The 19,560-nt window shown below is 45.8% G+C and overlaps 1 protein-coding gene across 1 annotated transcript in view; it reads left to right on the forward strand.

Annotated features, from left to right (window-relative positions):
* Positions 1-9,154: 9,154 nt before the first annotated feature.
* The window catches only part of MYLK2 (myosin light chain kinase 2), a 79,990-nt gene continuing 69,584 nt past the window's right edge, over positions 9,155-19,560 (forward strand). Inside the window, exon 1 of the mRNA XM_073607326.1 lies at positions 9,155-9,554. The gene's annotated coding sequence lies outside the window, so the exon portion shown is untranslated. The remainder of the gene's footprint in view (positions 9,555-19,560) is intronic.

Below are 19,560 nucleotides of genomic sequence, written 5' to 3' on the forward strand. Positions count from 1 at the left end.
GATAGTATTGCTGGGTGGTAGAAAATCCCAAAATTACACAACATTAATGATTTGCTATTCAATCCTGCTCATCCTCTTGGCTCCACCGATTGATTTATTCATAAAATAGAGGTAAAAGAAACCCATCATTGCGCAATGATCAGCAACCGCATCAACACATGCAGCGCACAAGCAGATCCACTCACATATCCTTGTACGATATCAGCGCTTAGAGAACAGTCAGACGCTGCTAACGAATTGCTTTCCTCCTACCGCATCCACCATGCTTGATGCAGACACATCGGATGATGTCACTGGATCCTACTGACGCATTGCGTCACATGTCACGTGACTTGTGATGCAACGCGTCGGGAGGAGCCAGTGACGTCATCCGATGTGTCTGCATCAAGCATCAAGTAGTTTGGTTTATCATATAATTTTAGCGTCAGAGCACTATTTGAATGGTTGCAGCTTAATTATTTAGGTATTTTCTAATTTGATATATTTAATCACATATCAGCGCTTTAGTACACAATTTTGTTAAAAAGCCTTCTGTGTGCATCAGCCCCCCTAATACTTACCTGAGAGCCATCTAGATCCAGCGATGTTGCTGGACACTCGGCTGGCCGAGACTCCCCTCCTTTTTGGCTGAGACAGCAGCGCGGCGCCATTGGCTCCCGCTGTTGTCAATCAAAGTCAGTCTGCCAATCAGGAGAGAAAGGGGACGGGGCTGGACATGGACACAGGGAGATGCGGCTCGGGTGCCCCCATAGCAAGTTGCTTGCTGTGTAGGCACTCAACGGGAGGGAGGGGCCAGGAGCACCGAAGAGAGACCTGAGAAGAGGAGGATCTCAGCTGCTCTGTGCAAAACCATTGCACAGAGCAGGTAAGTATAGACATGTTTGTTATTTTTAACAAAAAAAAAAATAGACTTTTCCATGCACTTTAATGCAAAGCCCAATCTTGATCCAGTGATGTGCACAAGAGCATAGGCTCTCTCTGCTCTCTTCCTCCTCATTGGCTGTCAATCGCAGCCGGTGAGGAGGTATGATGGACACACGGGGGGCTCGGGAGTGGCTTGCTATGGGGGCACTCACCGGGGGGAGGAGCCAAGAGCGCTGCCAGGGGACCCAAGAGGAGAAGGACCGGGGCTGCTCTGTGCAAAACCATTGCACAGAGCAGGTAAGTATGACATGTTTGTTATTAAAAAAAAAAAAAATTAACCTATACAATCACTTTAATGTTTACAATCACGTTAAAGTGGTTCTAAATGCTCAAGGTTTTTTACCTTTATGCTTTCTATGCATGAAAGTAAAAAAACCTTCTCTGTGCAGCAGCCTCTCTAATACTTACCTGAGCTCCCTCTCGATCCAGCGATGTGCACGAATGCCTCGGCTCTTTGGAGACTCTGCCTCCTCAATGACTGGGACAGGAATGGGGAGCCATTGGCTCCCGCTGCTGTCAGTCACAGCCACTGAGCTAATCACGAGAGTGAGGGGGCGGGGCCGAGCCATAGCTCTATGTGTGAATGGACTCATGCTATGAGGGCAGGCACAGAAGAAGAGGAGCGGAGAGCACCTACGTGGAACCCCAGAAGAGGGGGAAGGGGGCCGCTTTGTGCAATTCCATTCCAATTCCAGCAAGTGAGTATAATGTTTATTGTTTTAATACAAAAATTTGTTTAGAAGTGCTTTAATGTTGATTGAAAGAGTTTTGTTTTGCTTGCCTCTGGGCGTTGCTGGAGTACGTTGTCTGGATAAGAACAAAGCAGCTTCCGATTCCAGTATAATATACTCTAAGCTCTGAGCCATTGTGCATTGTTGCTTTTGCAAGTAGCTACTGATAAAGTTTTTTACTTTTCATTCTGTAACCTGCACACCTCCCAACTTTTTGAGATGGGAATGAGGGACACCTATCAGCAAAAGTATGCAGGCATAGGACACACCCCTGGCCACGCCCCCGTAGCCTCCCTGGCGGTTTTCCTGAGTGTGGCTCGGGGTTAAAATTCAGCACCATTAGCGGTAACCCCGAGCCACACTCGGGATTACATTGCAGGATCCTGGTGCCTCCTTACTTACCTTGTCCCCGGGATCCTGCGATGTCCCCCGCAGTGTCCGCGGGCTCCGTCCTCCTCCGAAGCCTCTTGTCACGAACACGTACTTACCGAGGCCGAGATGCCGAGAGCGGCTCGCCCTTACGACCACGCGCACCCAGACCCCCGAAATGGGTACAGGAGGCTGGGGGCACGCGGAGGCACGGGCTTCCGGACGGATAGCAGGTTCAGAGGCTGGAAGCGGGTGCCCCGGGATCCAGGGGGAGCAAGGCTGCAAACACAAGCAGAAGTTAGGGAATAGGCAGGTATAATCAGGATAGTCCAGCAGAGAAGTGGTTAAACAGGCCAGGGGTTTGGTACACAGATCAGGCAGGTATCTGATAGGATTGTCCAGCAGAGTGGTGGTTAAACAAGCCAGGGTTCGGTACACAGATCAGGCAGAATATCAAGGGCAAATCCAGGAGAGTAGTGGTTAATCAGGCAGCAAGAGGTTCGGTACACAGATCAGGCAAAGTACTTGGGAATACAGGCTCAAGGAACAGGGGAGAGCTGACGACAAACCAGCAACCCGACTGGGTGCTGGAGCCGTCAGATATAGCCCCCTGTGCCCGGCGAGCGCGTCAGTGTGACGCGCTACCGGGCACCCGCACGGGCTACGGCGCGCACACGGGGACCGCCGTGCACCCGCTCGCGCCGCACCATCAGGCCGCGGACGGGTGTGCGGCGAAGCGCTCGTCCCGTGCGCATGCGCACTGGAGCCCGGCGAGCGGAGACGCTCCCTGGCTCCTGACAGTGCCCCCCTCCTAAGGGCGGACACTGGACGCCAAGGCTGGCCATTAGTTCTGGATGATCTTGATGAAATGCTCGAATTAACTGTGGAGCGTGTAGATTCCTGGCGGGCTCCCAGGAATTATCTTCGGGGGGGTACCCCTTCCATTGAATCAGGTACTGTAACTGTCTGCCCCTCTTCCTGCAACCAAGAATGGATTCCACCTCGAATTCATTCTCGCCATCGATTCTGACTGGCGGAGGAGGAGGTTCTTTTCTTCCTGGAAAAGGGCTGGGCACCACAGGCTTCAATAGTGACACATGAAAAACGGGGTGAATCCGGTATGTTTTGGGAAGTGTCAATTCCACCGCCACAGGGTTGATAATCCTCCTGACTTGAAAAGGCCCAATGAACTTAGGCCCGAGCTTTCGAGATGGCAGTGGTAATTTTAGATTGATGGTGGACAGACAGACCTCGTCTCCTACGTCAAATTTTGGGTTTGCCTTTCTGCCCCGGTCGTACTGTTTCTTATAGTCCTCCTGGGTCTTGCGTAATGTATCTTGAATTCTTTGAAAATTGGACTGTAACGAGATTATCCTATCCTGGACTGCAGGAACTGCCGTTTCGGGAATGTTGTTAGCGAAGGATGTGGGATGAAACCCACAATTGGTCCAGAAAGGAGTCTGATTGGTGGAGGCATGGATAGAGTTATTGTACGCAAATTCAGCGTAGGAGAGGAGGCTCGCCCAATCATCCTGAGAACCCGAGCAAAAGCATCGGAGGTACTGCTCTAGCGTCTGGTTGGTCCTCTCTGTCTGACCATTGCTCTGAGGATGATAAGCTGAAGAAAGACAAATGTTGATACCCAAAGCCTTGCATAGTTCCCTCCAGAATTTGGACGTGAACTGAACGCCTCTGTCTGACACGATGCTCCTTGGTATTCCATGGAGCCTAACGATCTCCTTTAGAAAGATGTTGGCCGTGTCTACGGCAGAGGGAGTACCCCTCATGGGCAGAAAGTGGGCCATTTTGGAAAGGCGGTCGACAACAACTAGGATGGTGGAGAAACTCTCTGAGCTGGGTAGGTCAACGATGAAGTCCATGGACACGTCAGCCCATGGTCGTTCCGGAATGGGCAAAGGTCTGAGCAAACCCCAGGATTTGGTGTTCTGGCCCTTGTTTCTCTGGCATAGGGGACAGGACGCCACATATTCCCTACAGTCCCTTCTCCATCTTGGCCACCAAAAAGAACGAGAAAGGAGTTCAGCCGTTTTCTTGTTCCCGAAATGTCCTGCCATCTTGTGATCATGACACATCTGAAGGGCTAGGGACCGAGTCACTTGTGGTACAAATATTTTTCCTTTAATCCAGAAAAGGTCTTCATATTTTTTCAGGGAATGCACAGCTGGTTCCGTACATGTGCCTGATGAAGATTTGATGGAGGATATTAAGTCTGCTTGAGTTAGTCCAAGAAAATTTTGAGGAGAGAGGATCGTGCTGGGTGTGGGTATTTGGGAGTCTGCGGAAAACATTCGTGAAAGGGCATCAGCCTTCCCGTTCTTTGCCCCAGGTCTGTATGCAATATGGAAATTAAAACGAGAGAAGAACAGGGCCCAACGGGCTTGGCGGGGTTTTAACCGTCTTGCTGTTCTGAGGTACTCGAGGTTTTTGTGATCCGTAAAGATCATCACCGGATGAACTGCCCCCTCCAGCAGATACCTCCATTCCTCCAAAGCAAACTTTATAGCCAACAGCTCTCTGTCACCCACGTCGTAATTGAGTTCCGGTGGGCTGAGTTTCCGAGAAGCGAAAGCTACTGGATGCAGGATGGCCTTTGGTCCCTGTCTCTGGGAAAGAATTGCTCCGGTTGCGATTTCTGATGCATCTACCTCCAGTACGAAGGGTTGAGTCGGGTCAGGATGGCAAAGGATTGGAGCAGAACTGAATAGTTCTTTTAACTTAAGGAAAGCCTCTTGAGCGGCTGCGGACCACTGGAACGAATGATGCTGCCGAGTCAGTTGGGTAATAGGTGCCACAATGGCAGAGAATCCCACGATAAATTTCCGATAGAAATTGGCAAACCCTATAAACCTCTGTACTGCTTTTTTATTTGATGGAGCTGGCCACTCCTGAATTGCCTGAATCTTCTGGGGGTCCATTGCAACCCCATTGGTGGAGAGTATGAATCCCAAGAATTGTATGGTTGATCTCTCAAACTCACACTTTTCGGCTTTTAGGTATAGCTTGTGTTGCAGAAGAATAGCAAGAACTGTTTTAACGTGCCTCCTGTGCATCTCTAGCGTAGGGGAGAAGATGAGGATGTCGTCCAGATACACCACCAGGAAGTCATCTAGATATTGTCGGAAGATGTCATTCACTAGATGTTGGAAGGTGGCTGGAGCATTGCAGAGGCCGAATGGCATCACTAAATATTCGAAGTGACCGAATCTGGATCTAAAGGCCGTCTTCCATTCGTCTCCAGCCCTGATCCTGACGAGGTTGTAGGCCCCCCGGAGGTCAAGTTTGGAGAACACCTTGGCCGATCGAAACCTTTGGAATAGCTCAGGAATGAGCGGCAACGGGTACCGGTTCTTAATTGTGATGTTGTTGAGTTGTCGATAATCTACGCAGGGTCTTAGGGTACCATCTTTTTTTCCCACGAAAAAGATACCTGCTCCAGCGGGTGAGGATGAAGGGCGGATGAAACCTTTCTCAAGATTTTCATCTATGTACTGCTTTAGAGCTTCCAGTTCGGTTTCAGAAAGGGGAAATATCCGGCCAAATGGAATCTCGGAACCAGGAAGAAGATCAATTGGACAGTCGTAGGCCCTGTGAGGTGGTAGGCGGTCAGCCATTTGTTTACTGAAAACCTCTTGAAACTCGAGATACTCAGAGGGGACGTGTTGGAGGTTGTTTGGCGGTACCGCCATTGTGGCACAAACTTTGGAATCCGGAAGCAGGCAGTGTTGGGAGCAATACTGAGAAGAGAATGATACTGACTTGGTGCTCCATTTGATTAGCGGATCGTGGGCTTGCAACCATGGTAGGCCAAGTATGATGGGGAAGATTGGTGAGCGAATTAGGTCAAGCCGTAAGAACTCCCGGTGGCCGGAGTCTGTGACGACTGAAATAGGTTGGGTCTCCTGGGTGATGGGACCCGAGCAAGGAAGGGATCCGTCGGCCAGGTGTATTTGTAGATCCTGCTCTTTGGTCTGTAGAGGGATCTTCAATCTGTGGGCCAAGGCGGAGTCAATGAAACAGCTGCAGGCCCCGGAATCAACGATGGCCTGCAGGCGAGTCTCCTTTTCCGGAAGCTGCAGAGAAACAAACAACATCACATAAGCCTTGGGGATGTTATGGTTAGGAAAGTTCAATATGTTTGACTGAGGGAACTTACTGGGCCTGATCGGACAGCTGCGCAGGAAGTGCCCGGTTCCTCCGCAGTAGAGGCAAAGGTTAGACTGCCGCCTGCGCTGCTTCTCCTCGGAGGTCAATGGACCTCGGACCAATCCGAGCTGCATTGGTTCGACTTCGGGGACCGATGCAGTGGTAACTGAAGGTGAAGTTTGGGGTACTGTAGAGTGAGGTCGTGGTGACGCCCAGGCAGGGCGAGGCTGCTGAAACCGTTCTGAGCGCCGCTCCCGAAGGCGCCGATCGAGTTTTGTAGCTGCTTGAATGAGTTCCTCTAAGGAAGCAGGGGTCTCCATCCTAGCTAACTCATCTTTGAGTAATTCAGATAGGCCTTGGCGGTACTGGTAACGTAAGGCCGGCTCATTCCAGTTGGTGTCGGCCGCCCACTTACGGAACTCTACTGTATAGTCCTCAATAGGTCTTCTTCCTTGGGACAAATGGTGCAAGATAGCTTCGGCAGTGGCCATGCGTTGCGGATCATCGTAGAGCTGGGTCATGCTCTCAAAGAATGCCTCGATAGTGTTCAGGGCAGGGCTGCTCTGTTCCATCAGGCTGTGGGCCCAAGCCTGGGGTTCCTCGGAAAGCAGGGAAATGACAAACCCCACCTTGACGATCTCTGAAGAGAAGGTTCTTGGCTGTAGGGCGAAGTAGAGGGAACATGCGTTTTTAAAAGCCCTAAACTTCTTGCGATCTCCCGAGAACCGTTCAGGTGTAGGGACCCTGGGCTCAGGAAGGGCCATGACCACAGTGGGGTTGGCCGGAGCTTGGGGAAGCGGACCCCCACTGCTGGGTGCAGGAGCTGCGGCTGCGGAGGGTAGTAACCCGGTGATCTGCTGCAGACGGTTATCAATTTGTGTATAACCTTCTTGTAGCTTCTGTACGGAGTCCGCCAGGGTAGACACTTGCTGGCACAGGATCTCCAGAGGAGAGCGCGCTCTGTCGGCCTCAGACATCTGGCTGGTTTGTACTGTCACGAACACGTACTTACCGAGGCCGAGATGCCGAGAGCGGCTCGCCCTTACGACCACGCGCACCCAGACCCCCGAAATGGGTACAGGAGGCTGGGGGCACGCGGAGGCACGGGCTTCCGGACGGATAGCAGGTTCAGAGGCTGGAAGCGGGTGCCCCGGGATCCAGGGGGAGCAAGGCTGCAAACACAAGCAGAAGTTAGGGAATAGGCAGGTATAATCAGGATAGTCCAGCAGAGAAGTGGTTAAACAGGCCAGGGGTTTGGTACACAGATCAGGCAGGTATCTGATAGGATTGTCCAGCAGAGTGGTGGTTAAACAAGCCAGGGTTCGGTACACAGATCAGGCAGAATATCAAGGGCAAATCCAGGAGAGTAGTGGTTAATCAGGCAGCAAGAGGTTCGGTACACAGATCAGGCAAAGTACTTGGGAATACAGGCTCAAGGAACAGGGGAGAGCTGACGACAAACCAGCAACCCGACTGGGTGCTGGAGCCGTCAGATATAGCCCCCCGTGCCCGGCGAGCGCGTCAGTGTGACGCGCTACCGGGCACCCGCACGGGCTACGGCGCGCACACGGGGACCACCGTGCACCCGCGCGCGCCGCACCATCAGGCCGCGGACGGGTGTGCGGCGAAGCGCTCGTCCCGTGCGCATGCGCACCGGAGCCCGGCGAGCGGAGACGCTCCCTGGCTCCTGACACCTCTCTGTGCCAGGCTCCGTTCCCTGCGAGCGTCGCGACGCACGGGGGCGGAGCCTGGCGGCAAATTCAAAAAAGTGTAAAAATCATAACACATACAGTACTGTAATCTTACAGATTACAGTACTGTATGAAATGATTTCACATCCCTTTTGTCCCCAGTGCTTTGGCCCATGCCCTGCATGCAGTTTTACATGATATATACTGTTCTTTCTGCCTGGAAACTGGAGATTGTCCATAGCAACCAAAAAGTGTCCCTTTACGTCAAAAGTGGCTTTAGACCAGCTAGAAAACAGCGATAGTAAATTAGAACACTTGCAGAATTGAGCGATAGTGAATTGTGGGGAAATTTATTTTATTACTATTTATTTTTATTTTTTTAAATTATTATTTTTATTTATTATATTATAATTTATCTTTTTGTGTTTGAAACTTTATCATACCCGGGATATCTACTAGACTCTGGTTTGGACAGATTTAAGTGCGCTATTGTTAAGATTTACAGACCTACAATATAAAACGCCAAATTTCCATGCAAAATAATTGTACCGCTTTCAGCACCTAAAATCTGAAAGAATCATACCGCCAGGGAGGTTAAAGGAGAATTGTACAAAAAAAAAAAAAAAAAAACAAGATTTGTTAAACCAACTTTTTTTTTTTTTTACCACTACTATTCCTTTATATTGGCTTTTGGAATTTACAAATGCAACAATTTAGAAATCAGATGAAAGGTTTAGCACTGGGAAACACTTTTTGATAGATAAAAAGTGCATTTTGTATACAAGTACATAGATCAGACCAAAATGAGGAGGAATGAGGGACATTGCTTGAAATCAGGGACAGTCCCTCGAAATCAGGGACAGTCCCTCGAAATCAGGGACAGTCCCTCGAAATCAGGGACAGTTGGGAGCTATGTAACCTGTACCGGAAAGATAAAGAAATGGTAGTTATGATCATCAGCTCTACATTTAAAAAAGTCAGACCTTTTGGTGCCCAAATTCTTTATTTGTTGATGAACTCTCCGGGCAAAAGCACGACTTATAATTTCTTAAGAGCAGTGACTGGTCCGGTCCTGGATTAGCAGCCTCATCGATCTGGTCACATCCCGATCAAAAACAAGGAGTCGGATCATCCTCACATCCCTGCCTGTCAAAGCCCAACCTGGGCAGGAAACTCCTATGACTGATGGCTGCTAATGACCCAACCCAGCTGCTGAAATTTGTCCCAGTAATCCCAGTGCAGGGGAGCAAGCCAGGGGGCGGGCGGGGGGGGATAGGATTCCGTGTCCCAGCTCGTGGCATTAACTCTTGGTGCCCTACTTGGGCACGCTCTGTGGGCATAGAGAGTAGAGGGTTCTAAGAGGAGATGCCAGTAGACAGCCTGATAGAGGAGCCAGGAACAGAGGGCTGTAGGGAGTTCGGGAGAAGGGCCATGTGGACGTTGCAGTGTTTCTTTAAATTCTTCAGCTTTAAGAATGGGACGTATCCGAGGAGTCAGATCCAACAGTGACAGGTGTGTCTGGTGGCAATAACGCAACCCCGGGCTGTAAAGGATACTCTTCCCCTCCCACAGCATTGTGCACTGAGCACAGCTATGTCCCCTCTCTATATCAGATCAACAACACCAAGGACCAGGTCACTGCATCTTACTGAGACTCCGAAAAACATCACTCCAGGTAACTGCACCTTCTTCTGTTATTTACTTATATTGCTCCTATGTATAATATACTGAGTAGTCTGTAAATATTGACAAGCAGAATTAATTAATACTTGGAAAACATACAAGATTTCACCGTAGCTTTCTTTTTTTTTAATCAGTTCTCAATCCCAATGGTATTAATACAGCCCCTTTTATAGTTTTTCATTTGTTTTTTCCAACATAAAATAAAAAATAAAAGGTCCAGCAGTGCGCTGTCATTCCTTTCCTGGTTTAGAAGAAAAAATATTGGAGGTTTAGGCCCTTTAAAAGCTATGTTTTTTTTTTTTTCTTTTTTTCTTTTCTTTTTTTTTTTATTTATTTCTTCTTTCTTATATAGAAAGTTTTATATTATACAGGATTTATATAGCGCCAAAAGTTTGTAAGCTAGATAAGATTTATTGTCATTGTAAAACAAATCACAGTGAAATTACATTTCTACTCCACACATTATTCATACATCACAATTTTCAACCGTGCATTTACCACATATAGGATTTAATTATACCAAAAAGCGTATAATATATATAAATATATAAAAGTGTCCCCATATTATAAAAGTATAAGAAGTGCCCCCATAGTAAAAAAAAAAAAAAAAACTAAACAAGACAATAAAATAAAACCTATTTCATTTAATTCCTGCATTGATAGCCTTAACAGCCCTGGGAAAAAAAAGCTCTCTTTAAGGCTATGTTTCCACTATTGCGTCCCCAAAGTTGCGCAATTTTGCCGCGATTTTTACCGCGATTTGAAGCAATGCCTGTGTCTATGGACCTCAAGTCGCATCAAAGTGGGACCAAAGTATTGCAGGGCCTACTTTGAAGTCGCTGCGACTTGAAGTCGCACAGATATGAATGGTACTCATTGGAAGTCATGGGGTACTATTTGTCATGCGACTTTTCAGTCCCAAGTCGCATGAAAAGTCGCACTAGTGGAAACATAGCCCAAATCTATTTGTCCTTGTTTTAATCACCCTAAAACGTCTCCCAGGTGGCAATGATTCAAAGAAATGACAACCAGGATGAGTCTAGGTCTTTAGCAGCGCTTTACAATATAAAGAGAGACAATACACCAAGCACACAATTCAATACAAGAGGGTTATGCCCTCGTACACACGATCGGATGATAAAAATCGCTTTCGGATTGATCGCAGCTATAGTCTTATCGTTAGCATACAGCTTTCGACAGCCTGATCGCGACAGTTCGTCCCGCAATATCTGAAGGGACAAATACGAACACTTTGCTCGAACGATAGCCCAGTGAACGACAATCGTTTGATCAGTACAGTATGCGTCCGCTAAAAATCGATAGACAAACCACCACGCGGTGATCGGAAAATACGAAAATAAGCTGGAAGGAGATGGCAGAACCTAAACCGCGTTCTTCCCGCGAAAATGATCCAACATACGAACAGAAAATCGTTTACAGTTCTCTTCATTAACAGAACAAGCGAAAAAAACACGCATGTAAATGAAAACGCGCAGAGAGCAATACACGAATATGCCTCTACAACACAAACGGAAGTAGCCAAAAGGCGTGGCAGACACAGGGGTCACACGTATTTGACATCATTTCCGATACGTAGCTATGCAAACAGGAAGGTTTTCCAGAATTGTTTGAAAAAAAAAAATCGTACATTTCGTAGAGTGCAAAAATGCACTGTTGAATTTGGTATTAGTATATATGCAACAAAATGCAAACGATCAGTCATACGATTTATCTGATCGTGTGTACGGGGTATAAGGAGGGCCCTGCTCCTGTGAACTTACAATCTAGTAGGGAGGGGCTGGTGGAACAAAAGTTAAAGGGGGCTTCCGGCCGTTTTTTGTTTTTTTTTTAAAGTCAGAGAAGCTACAAATACTGTAGCTGCTGACTTTTAATAAGGACACTTACCTGTCCAGCGAGCCCGCGATGTTGCCCTCCCCCCCGAGGCCGATCCGTCCATCGGATCGGCCAGCGGCGCCTCCATCCTAACTAAGGGAAACAGGCAGTGGAGCCCTGCTGCTTCACTGCCAGTTTCCTACTGCGCATGTGCGAGCGGCGCTCTGTGAATGGCCCCGTTGTTTCCTGGGACACACATGTCCCAGAAGGCAACGGAGGCCACTCACCTTAGGAGGTGGAAGCGCCGCGGAATAGGAAGAGGCAGATTAGGAAGACTGCCCTAGCAACAGGGGTTTCAGGTAAGTTAAAAAAAAAAATTTATTTTCATTTTTTTTTTTTTTTTTTTTTTTTTTTAATGCATTTTAATGCCATTTCCTTTTTTAGGGTGGACCTCCACTTTAATAACTGTGAGGCATGAACTGATGGGAGAAAAAAAAAAAAAAAAGCTATGTCATATCTGCCATAGGTGTGATTTACACGTTTCCTAAATAAAAATCAGTTTGAAAGAATACAAGTCAATGAGAATGAAAAATAACTTTAACGTGTATCTAAAGCCAAAACTTTTTATTTTATTTTAGACAATGTATGGAATTGTTAAAGTGTTCCTCTGGAAAAATATAAAAATGCCATATATGATGCAGTCTGTCAGTAACATTAACACAGCAACGTTTGTTATTCTGAGTCCCCCTATGTCACACAGTTGTTGATCCAGCCAGTAGGTCTGTTATTTTTTCAAATTCCTTTAACGGGCCAAGCTGTCCAGCATAAGCGGCAATTAGAGGATTGAGAAAAACCATTTAGCACGATTTACAACGGTCAACTCTTATTCATTTAGTGAAATCTTTTATCCCAAAAGGTAATACACTGGAAGTGCTTAAAAAGTGTTAGCTGGAGTTAGGATCTCATTTGTTAGTCACTTAGGCAGGGTTCACATATATGCGAATTGGAATGCGTTTTAACTGCATCCAGTTGGCATAACATGCGAATGTGACCGGCTTTCAGTGGAGCTGGTTCACACATGTCCGGGGCGGCCTCGTTGCAGTTTGGAAAATGGGTCCTGTGCAGTTTTGGGGTCTGGTTCAGGTGTGAATTCAGGGGAAAATTTGCCCCATGAATAGCGCCCGATCCAGTGAACAGAAACGCACCGGATTCCGGACTGCAAACCGCGGCCGGACATGTGTGAACCCAACCTTAAGTAAAATCCCATACAAATCTACTATTCAGTGTAGCACCACCCTCCCAACAGGTTGATAATGCATCTGTTCAAGGGTGGCTGTGTTGCTTCTCCATAAATAGAGTGGAGAACTAAATGTATCCACCCTAAGATAGGAAGCATGCAACTGACAAATTAACCAGGTGAAATTAAAGGAGAAAAAAAAAAAGATATGCAGCCTCCACATCTAAAGATTGGTAAGCTGCCTAAGCCCTTGTTCATTTATTTATCATCAACACGCTTCTGGCTTTCATGTAAAAGTGACCACCCAAAAGCTGCCTGATCACTTTTACGGTACCCTGGCATGGTACTTGGCATGACTTCAAGAGTCTTCATTTTACCTGCTGTAATTATCATATCGTATGCAGGAGTATACATGCTCCCTCTAGGGGTTATCAGTATATCTAGGAATGTAATTCGCACCCAAAGGGAGTTGTAATACCCTGAACATGCCTTCTAGACTCTGTTGTCAGCCAGGCCAGGCCTGACCCATAGACTTGAAGTCAGATGGAGAAGAAGTGAAGCACAGTGATTGTGAACTACTACCCGGAAGGATGAGCAAACATGGCATTCCCCCATTTACTTACTTGCATGTTTTTTCCAAACTCAATATAAAATTGTTAACACTCATGGAAAGATCGTACTAAAATTTAAAGGTCATACAGGAAACATCGGGTGCCGTTGCTGACCTCTTGAAACTGCTAGCTGACTGGCTTTCGTTCTGAACCACTGGTTTTAATATTTACATGAGTCACTGACCCAAAAGAAACAAGCTGAAGTTAGAGGATTGAACTAAGAGGGTCAGGCAACTAGCAATTTACGAAGTAGAACACAGGCAGCCCCCCCCCCACCATGCTTCCATTGTGACAGTTTGCCTTTAAAGTGACTCTGCCACTATTTTAAATCTCAGAATCAAAGGCATCCCCCGCTATGAAAATGGGTTTAATACTTACTTAGGAAAAAAGTATTTCTTGCTGTGCCCTGGAGTGGCAATCAAACACCCCAAATATACATGTGCCACATCCTAAGCAATTGAAAGAATAGATAATGAGGAAAAATAGCCTTTAACGGCACGTATAGAAAAATAGCAACATTTTAATAGTTCATATACATTCCAGACATATATACAATATACATTTATAAAAACACATGGTTGATACATAGAAAAAGACCCATTGATTGACCCATGGGGAATACCGCTTGTATACTTCCTGTGGGGCTATACTGGTTGTATCGAAAAAGGCCACCACTGAGATACGGCATTGACTGCTGGGTTTTCAAAGGTTCTTAGTAAGTTAAAATCTGAGGCAGGGTTTGAAACAGGAAAATCTGGACGCCGCACACCGGATAAAGTTGAAAACATCTTCTTTATTATAAAACTTGGATCATAAAAAACAGGACAATCAGGCGGGTGGTACAGACACAGCTGACGCGTTTCGCGCTCTAGTTCGAGCGCTTACTCATAGCATTTAGCCAGCACCTGGGACTCCCTCTCCTCTGAAGGATTCATTAACACACACCTGAAATCAAGTTCTCCTGAGCGGTGATTCATCTTCTCTAAGTTAAAATCTGCTCAACATGTTTCGCGACTGTTGTTGTCGCTTCTTCAGGAGCTTCTGTATTTCTAGTTAAAGGAATAAACTTCAATTAGAGTAAGATATTGATAGAAAGGATGTACAATTGTTGTGATACATACACATATGCGTGACCATATATACATCAAATATATGAACTCACCCATGAATAGTGCTAAGCAGCCCAGCCCATGCTGGTAGGACACAGCAGCAGACCCACCACCTCTCCAAAAAGGAGAGGGAGACCACAGGACCAGGCACAGAAACAGCAGGAGACCATTCGTGGTGAGTTCATATATTTGATGTATATATGTGTATATGGTCATGCATATGTGTATGTATCACAACAATTGTACATCCTACTATCAATATCTTGCTCTAATTGAATACAGAAGCTCCTGAAGAAGCCACAACTACAGTCGCGAAACATGTTGAGCAAATTTTAAATTTACTAAGGACCCTTTGAAAAACCAACAGTCCTGCCGTATCTCAGTGTGGACCTTTTCAATACAACCAGTATAGCCCCACAGGAAGTATACAAGCGGTATTCCCCATGGGTCAATCAATGGGTCTTTTTCTAGGTATAAAACCATGTGTTTTTATAAATGTATACTGTATAGGTCTGTAATTTATATGAACTATTAAAATTTGGATATTTTTTCTATAAGTGCCGGTAAAGTCCATTTTTCCTCATTATCTCTTCTTAATACTTACTTATCCACAACCTACGCAGCTGGTCTCCACTGACTTTGTGAGTTGCCCTGGCTGAAAGATCTTCTGGATGTCTTGATTTATTGGTCGCCCCTCTTTCATGCAGCATGGTTTTTCGTTTTTCGTTTTGGCCATATTGTCATTCACACTGAATGAAGGCCGTCAAGTAACAGCTTTCTTGTGCTTAATCTTCCCTCATAACCACCATTGCTTGCTGCATGACATCATTATGTTTTAATAGGATTTGGCCCCGCCATTAAATACTTGGACAGCAACGTGTGAGCTCGGCGGTAGTCATTTACAGGAAAATCTTAAGATGTTTTACTTCTCTTTACGTATTTTAGAAACGTGAATGGATGTAAACCCAATCCCTAAAATCTCATATAAGATTTGCCATGGTAATTTCATTTTAAAAGTCATCTTTCTGCTGCTTTCATTAAAGAATATTTGGTTGTCCTGCATAAAGGTCCTTGTTTAGACCCTTCCTGCTATAGGGTTCCAATGCTTGGTCTAGATCTCCTGATTGTGGTCCTGTGTTTTCATGCTGTCAGATGGGATATTGATAAAGACTACAAGTGTCCATATCAGCATACATTATGCAGGCATGGTCTATCACAGCCTTTCTCAACCTTTTACCCCCAACGGGAACCCTAAAATAATTTTCAGGTCTTGAGGAACCCCTGCTTAAACCAATTTATTGGGGATCAGTGGAAGAACGTTCCTTACATTGATGGTCAGTGGGAAGATTGCTTCTTTATATGGTGGTTTTTGGGAAGATTGCCCCCTTACATTGGTGGTATTTTGGAAGAATGCTCCTTACATTGGTGGTCAGTGGAAAGAAGGCCCTTTACACTGATGGTCAGTGGAAGAATGCCCTTTACATTGGTGTTTAGTGGGAAGAATGTCCCTTACATTGGTGGTCAGTAGGAAGAATGCTTCTTATGTGGTGGATTTTGGGAAGAATGCCCCTTACATTGATGATGATTAGTGGGAGGAATGCTTCTTACGTGGTGGTTTTTGGGAAGAATGCTCCTTACATTGGTGGTTATTGGAAAGAATGCTTTATGCGTGATGGTCTTTGGGAAGAATGCTCCTTACATTGGATGTCAATGGGAAGGATGCATCCCTTATGTCCCGTACACGCAATCGGACTTTCCGACTACAAAACTGTGGATTTTTTGTTCGAAAGGATGTTGGCTCCAACTTGTCTTGCATACACACGGTCACACAAATGTTGGCCAACAATTACGGGGAACGTGGTGATGTACAAGACGTACGACGAGCTGAGAAAAAGGAAGTTCAATAGCCAGTGCGGCTCCTTCTGCTTGATTCCAAGCATGCGTGAACTTTTGTGCGTCGGAACACGATCGGAAATTCCGACAACAAAAGTTTTGTTGGCGGAAAATTTGAGAACCTGCTAGCCAACATTTGTTGGCGGAAAGTCCGACAACAAATGTACGATGGAGCATACACATGGTCGGGACTTTCAGCCAACAAGCTCACATCCAACATTTGTTGTTGGAAAATCCGATCGTGTGTGTGGGGCAATACAGTCCTGTTCACAATGTCACCCTTGCAGACAAAAAGATCCATGGGGTCCTGGTGCTGGCTCTGCCAAGTGATGTTGACCCTAGAGGCTGTGCATCTTTCGTTTTCCAGTGTGCTCTAGATCTGAGTTCCAACCTCCAGTATACTTACTCTGCAGTCCTAGTCCCTCATAGCACCGTACCCATTTACACTGTGGCCACTAAGAGCTCTGTTGCCCCTCAACCACATATCAGAGCAGGGTGAACCTAGGAGTTGTGACATGGGGTCAATGCCTGGTGGAATGCCAGCTGGCCCTTAGATTTTGCTCCCTGTGAGACCCCATGTGGCGGCCTTGTTAAAACAGCTGATTAGTGCAGGATTTATCTCAATAACATTCCTGACAATCGGCAGTGGGAGTTAGCAAGTCAGGAGGTTTTCCACTTTTTGTTTTGTAAGTTGAAAATCTCTTAAAAGTCAATGTAAACCTTAACAGGAAAACACTTGATTTGCCAAAGCACCTATTTTGCAATGTTTTAATGTTTTATTTTAATAAAATACAGTTTTCCCTGCTTTTAGCACTTCTTAGTGCTTTAGATCTGTGCAGTCTCTTTGCAGCCACATCTTGCTACAAACACTCCACCGTGCCTGCATCTTCATTAGAAGCCTGTGTGACATGGTGACAATGCAGGAGGTCCATTGGGAGACAGGGACACAGCAGGGTTGATTTACTAAAGCAGTGGTCTCCAAACTGCAGCCCAGGGGCCAGATGTGGCCCCTTGCTTGCCTTTATCTGGCCCTTGGGGTCGTGTTCCTTTCACTGATACAAATCACTATTACAACCACTGACACAGATGAGGCATTATTCTTCCTACTGACATCAATAATGGGACACTATTCCTCCCACTGACACCAACAACGGGGTACTATTCCTCCCACTGACACCAACAATGGGGGTACCTGGCCCTTGGGGTCATGTTCCTTTCACTGATACAAGACACTATTACAACCACTGACACCGATGAGGCATTATTCTTCCTACTGATGTCAATAATGGGGACACTATTCCTCCCACTGACACCAACAATAGGAACCTGGCCCTTGGGGTCATGTTCCTTTCACTGATACAAGACACTATTACAACCACTGACACCGATGAGGCATTATTCTACCTACTGACACCAATAATGGGACACTATTTCTCCCACTGACACCAATAATGGGGTACTATTCCTCCCCACTGACACCAACAATAGGGTACCTGGCCCTTGGGGTCGTGTTCCTTTCACTGATACAAGACATTATTACAACCACTGACACCGATGAGGCATTATTCTTCCTACTGACACCAATAATGGGACACTATTCCTTCCACTGACACCAATAATGGGGTACCATTCCTCCCACTGACACCAACAATGGGGTAACCATTCCTCCCACTGACACCGAACAATGGGGTACCATTCCTCCCACTGACACCAATGTCTGCCCCCCCCCCCCTAAAGTCTAAAGGACAGTAAACTGGCCCTATTGTTTAGAAAGTTTGGAGACCCCTGTAGACTGTGCACTCTACAAGTGGAGTTGCTCCAGAGCTTAGTAAATGAAGAAAAGCTCTGCTGACTTCTATCATTCAATCATGTGCAAGAAAAAAAATGCTGCTTTTTTTATTTACCTTGCATGTGATTGGGTATACTTTGCAATTGCAGAGTGTTCAATATATTTGCCTTTAATAAATCAACCCCAGTGTTGTCATCCTTTAACAGGAATTGCCTAAACAAAGACCCTAATGGCAGGATCACCATGAAAGCTGCAGATTTATAAAAACTGAAACTGACTTAAAGTGGTTATAAAGCCTAAACATTTTTGAGCTTAATGCATTACTTGCATTAAGGTCAAAAGTGTTTAGGCATTGGCATCCCCACCCCCCTTTTATGGACCTGAGCCTTCATTCCATCCGGCTCTGTACATGCCTGCAGTTCTTCTCTCCCCTCACTTCCTGGTCTCACAGGCTTTGTTGGGGCAGCGCAGGAGCCAATATCACCCGCTGGTGTCAATCAAAGCCAGCGACGAAGGAGTGGGGGGCGAGTCCGCTGTCTGTGTCTATAGAGGAAGACAGAGAGGCTCATGAGCGAGCCTGCACGAGTGCCGCCATACAAAGCCGATTTCTATAAGGGGTACTCACCTATAGGGGTTCTATAGGGGTACTCAATGGAGGGAAGGAGCCAGGGTGCAGGCAGGGGACCAAAAAAGAAGAGGTTCTGAGCCACTCTATGCAATTCCATTGCACAGAGCAGATAAGTAGAAACCTGTTTGTTATTTTAATATACAATTTTTACAATCACTTTAAACATGTTATGGTTTAATGGATAATAGCGATTCTATTCTTTAAATCACCTGTTATTTTACCACCTGTGAAATTTCCTTCTTTGCTTTGAGGTGCCCACACTTTCGTGGGGGGGGTGGGGGGGGTTGGGGGGTCGTAGCTAATACTTTCCAAGTTAGAAAGTAAAAAAAAGTAAGTAAAAATCATCCTTCATGTTATCCAAACTATGTGTTTTTTTTTTTTTTTTTTTTTTTATGGTTTTACACAAACAATATATTATAAATTAAAAGGATACAATCACCCCTGCTTTCTATTAACTAATATTAACATTACAGCTGTAATTCTGTTCACCTTGATCTGGGCAGCCTTGCCAGAGAGGTCCCCCCAACCTCCAGAGAATTTAAAAGTACAGTTTGGCCAAGGGGGTCACTCCTGAGCTCTCCCATCCTGTAAGCATCTTCACAATGTTAGACTGACATCATTGTACAAAGAAAAAAAAAGCCTTGATTTGTTCGCAGTGCTTATCTTCGTTCTACCAATCTGAGCCATGCAGAGGAAGTTAGAAAGCTAATATAAAGTTTAATTTTAGGTCCTTACGCCAGCTACATTTAAAAAATACATTTAATTATTTTTAATAAATTCTTAACTGGATTTAATTATGTTTTTTTTTTTTAAATATCTGCCTGGAGTTCAGTATTAATTAGATTAGGTTTCGCAAGCACAGAAGGAAACAGCTGAAGCAATAAAGTCAGCTAAGGAT

Source organism: Aquarana catesbeiana, linkage group LG12, assembly GCF_042186555.1.
Source record: "Aquarana catesbeiana isolate 2022-GZ linkage group LG12, ASM4218655v1, whole genome shotgun sequence".
In the NCBI taxonomy this organism is placed as follows: Eukaryota; Metazoa; Chordata; class Amphibia; order Anura; family Ranidae; genus Aquarana; species Aquarana catesbeiana.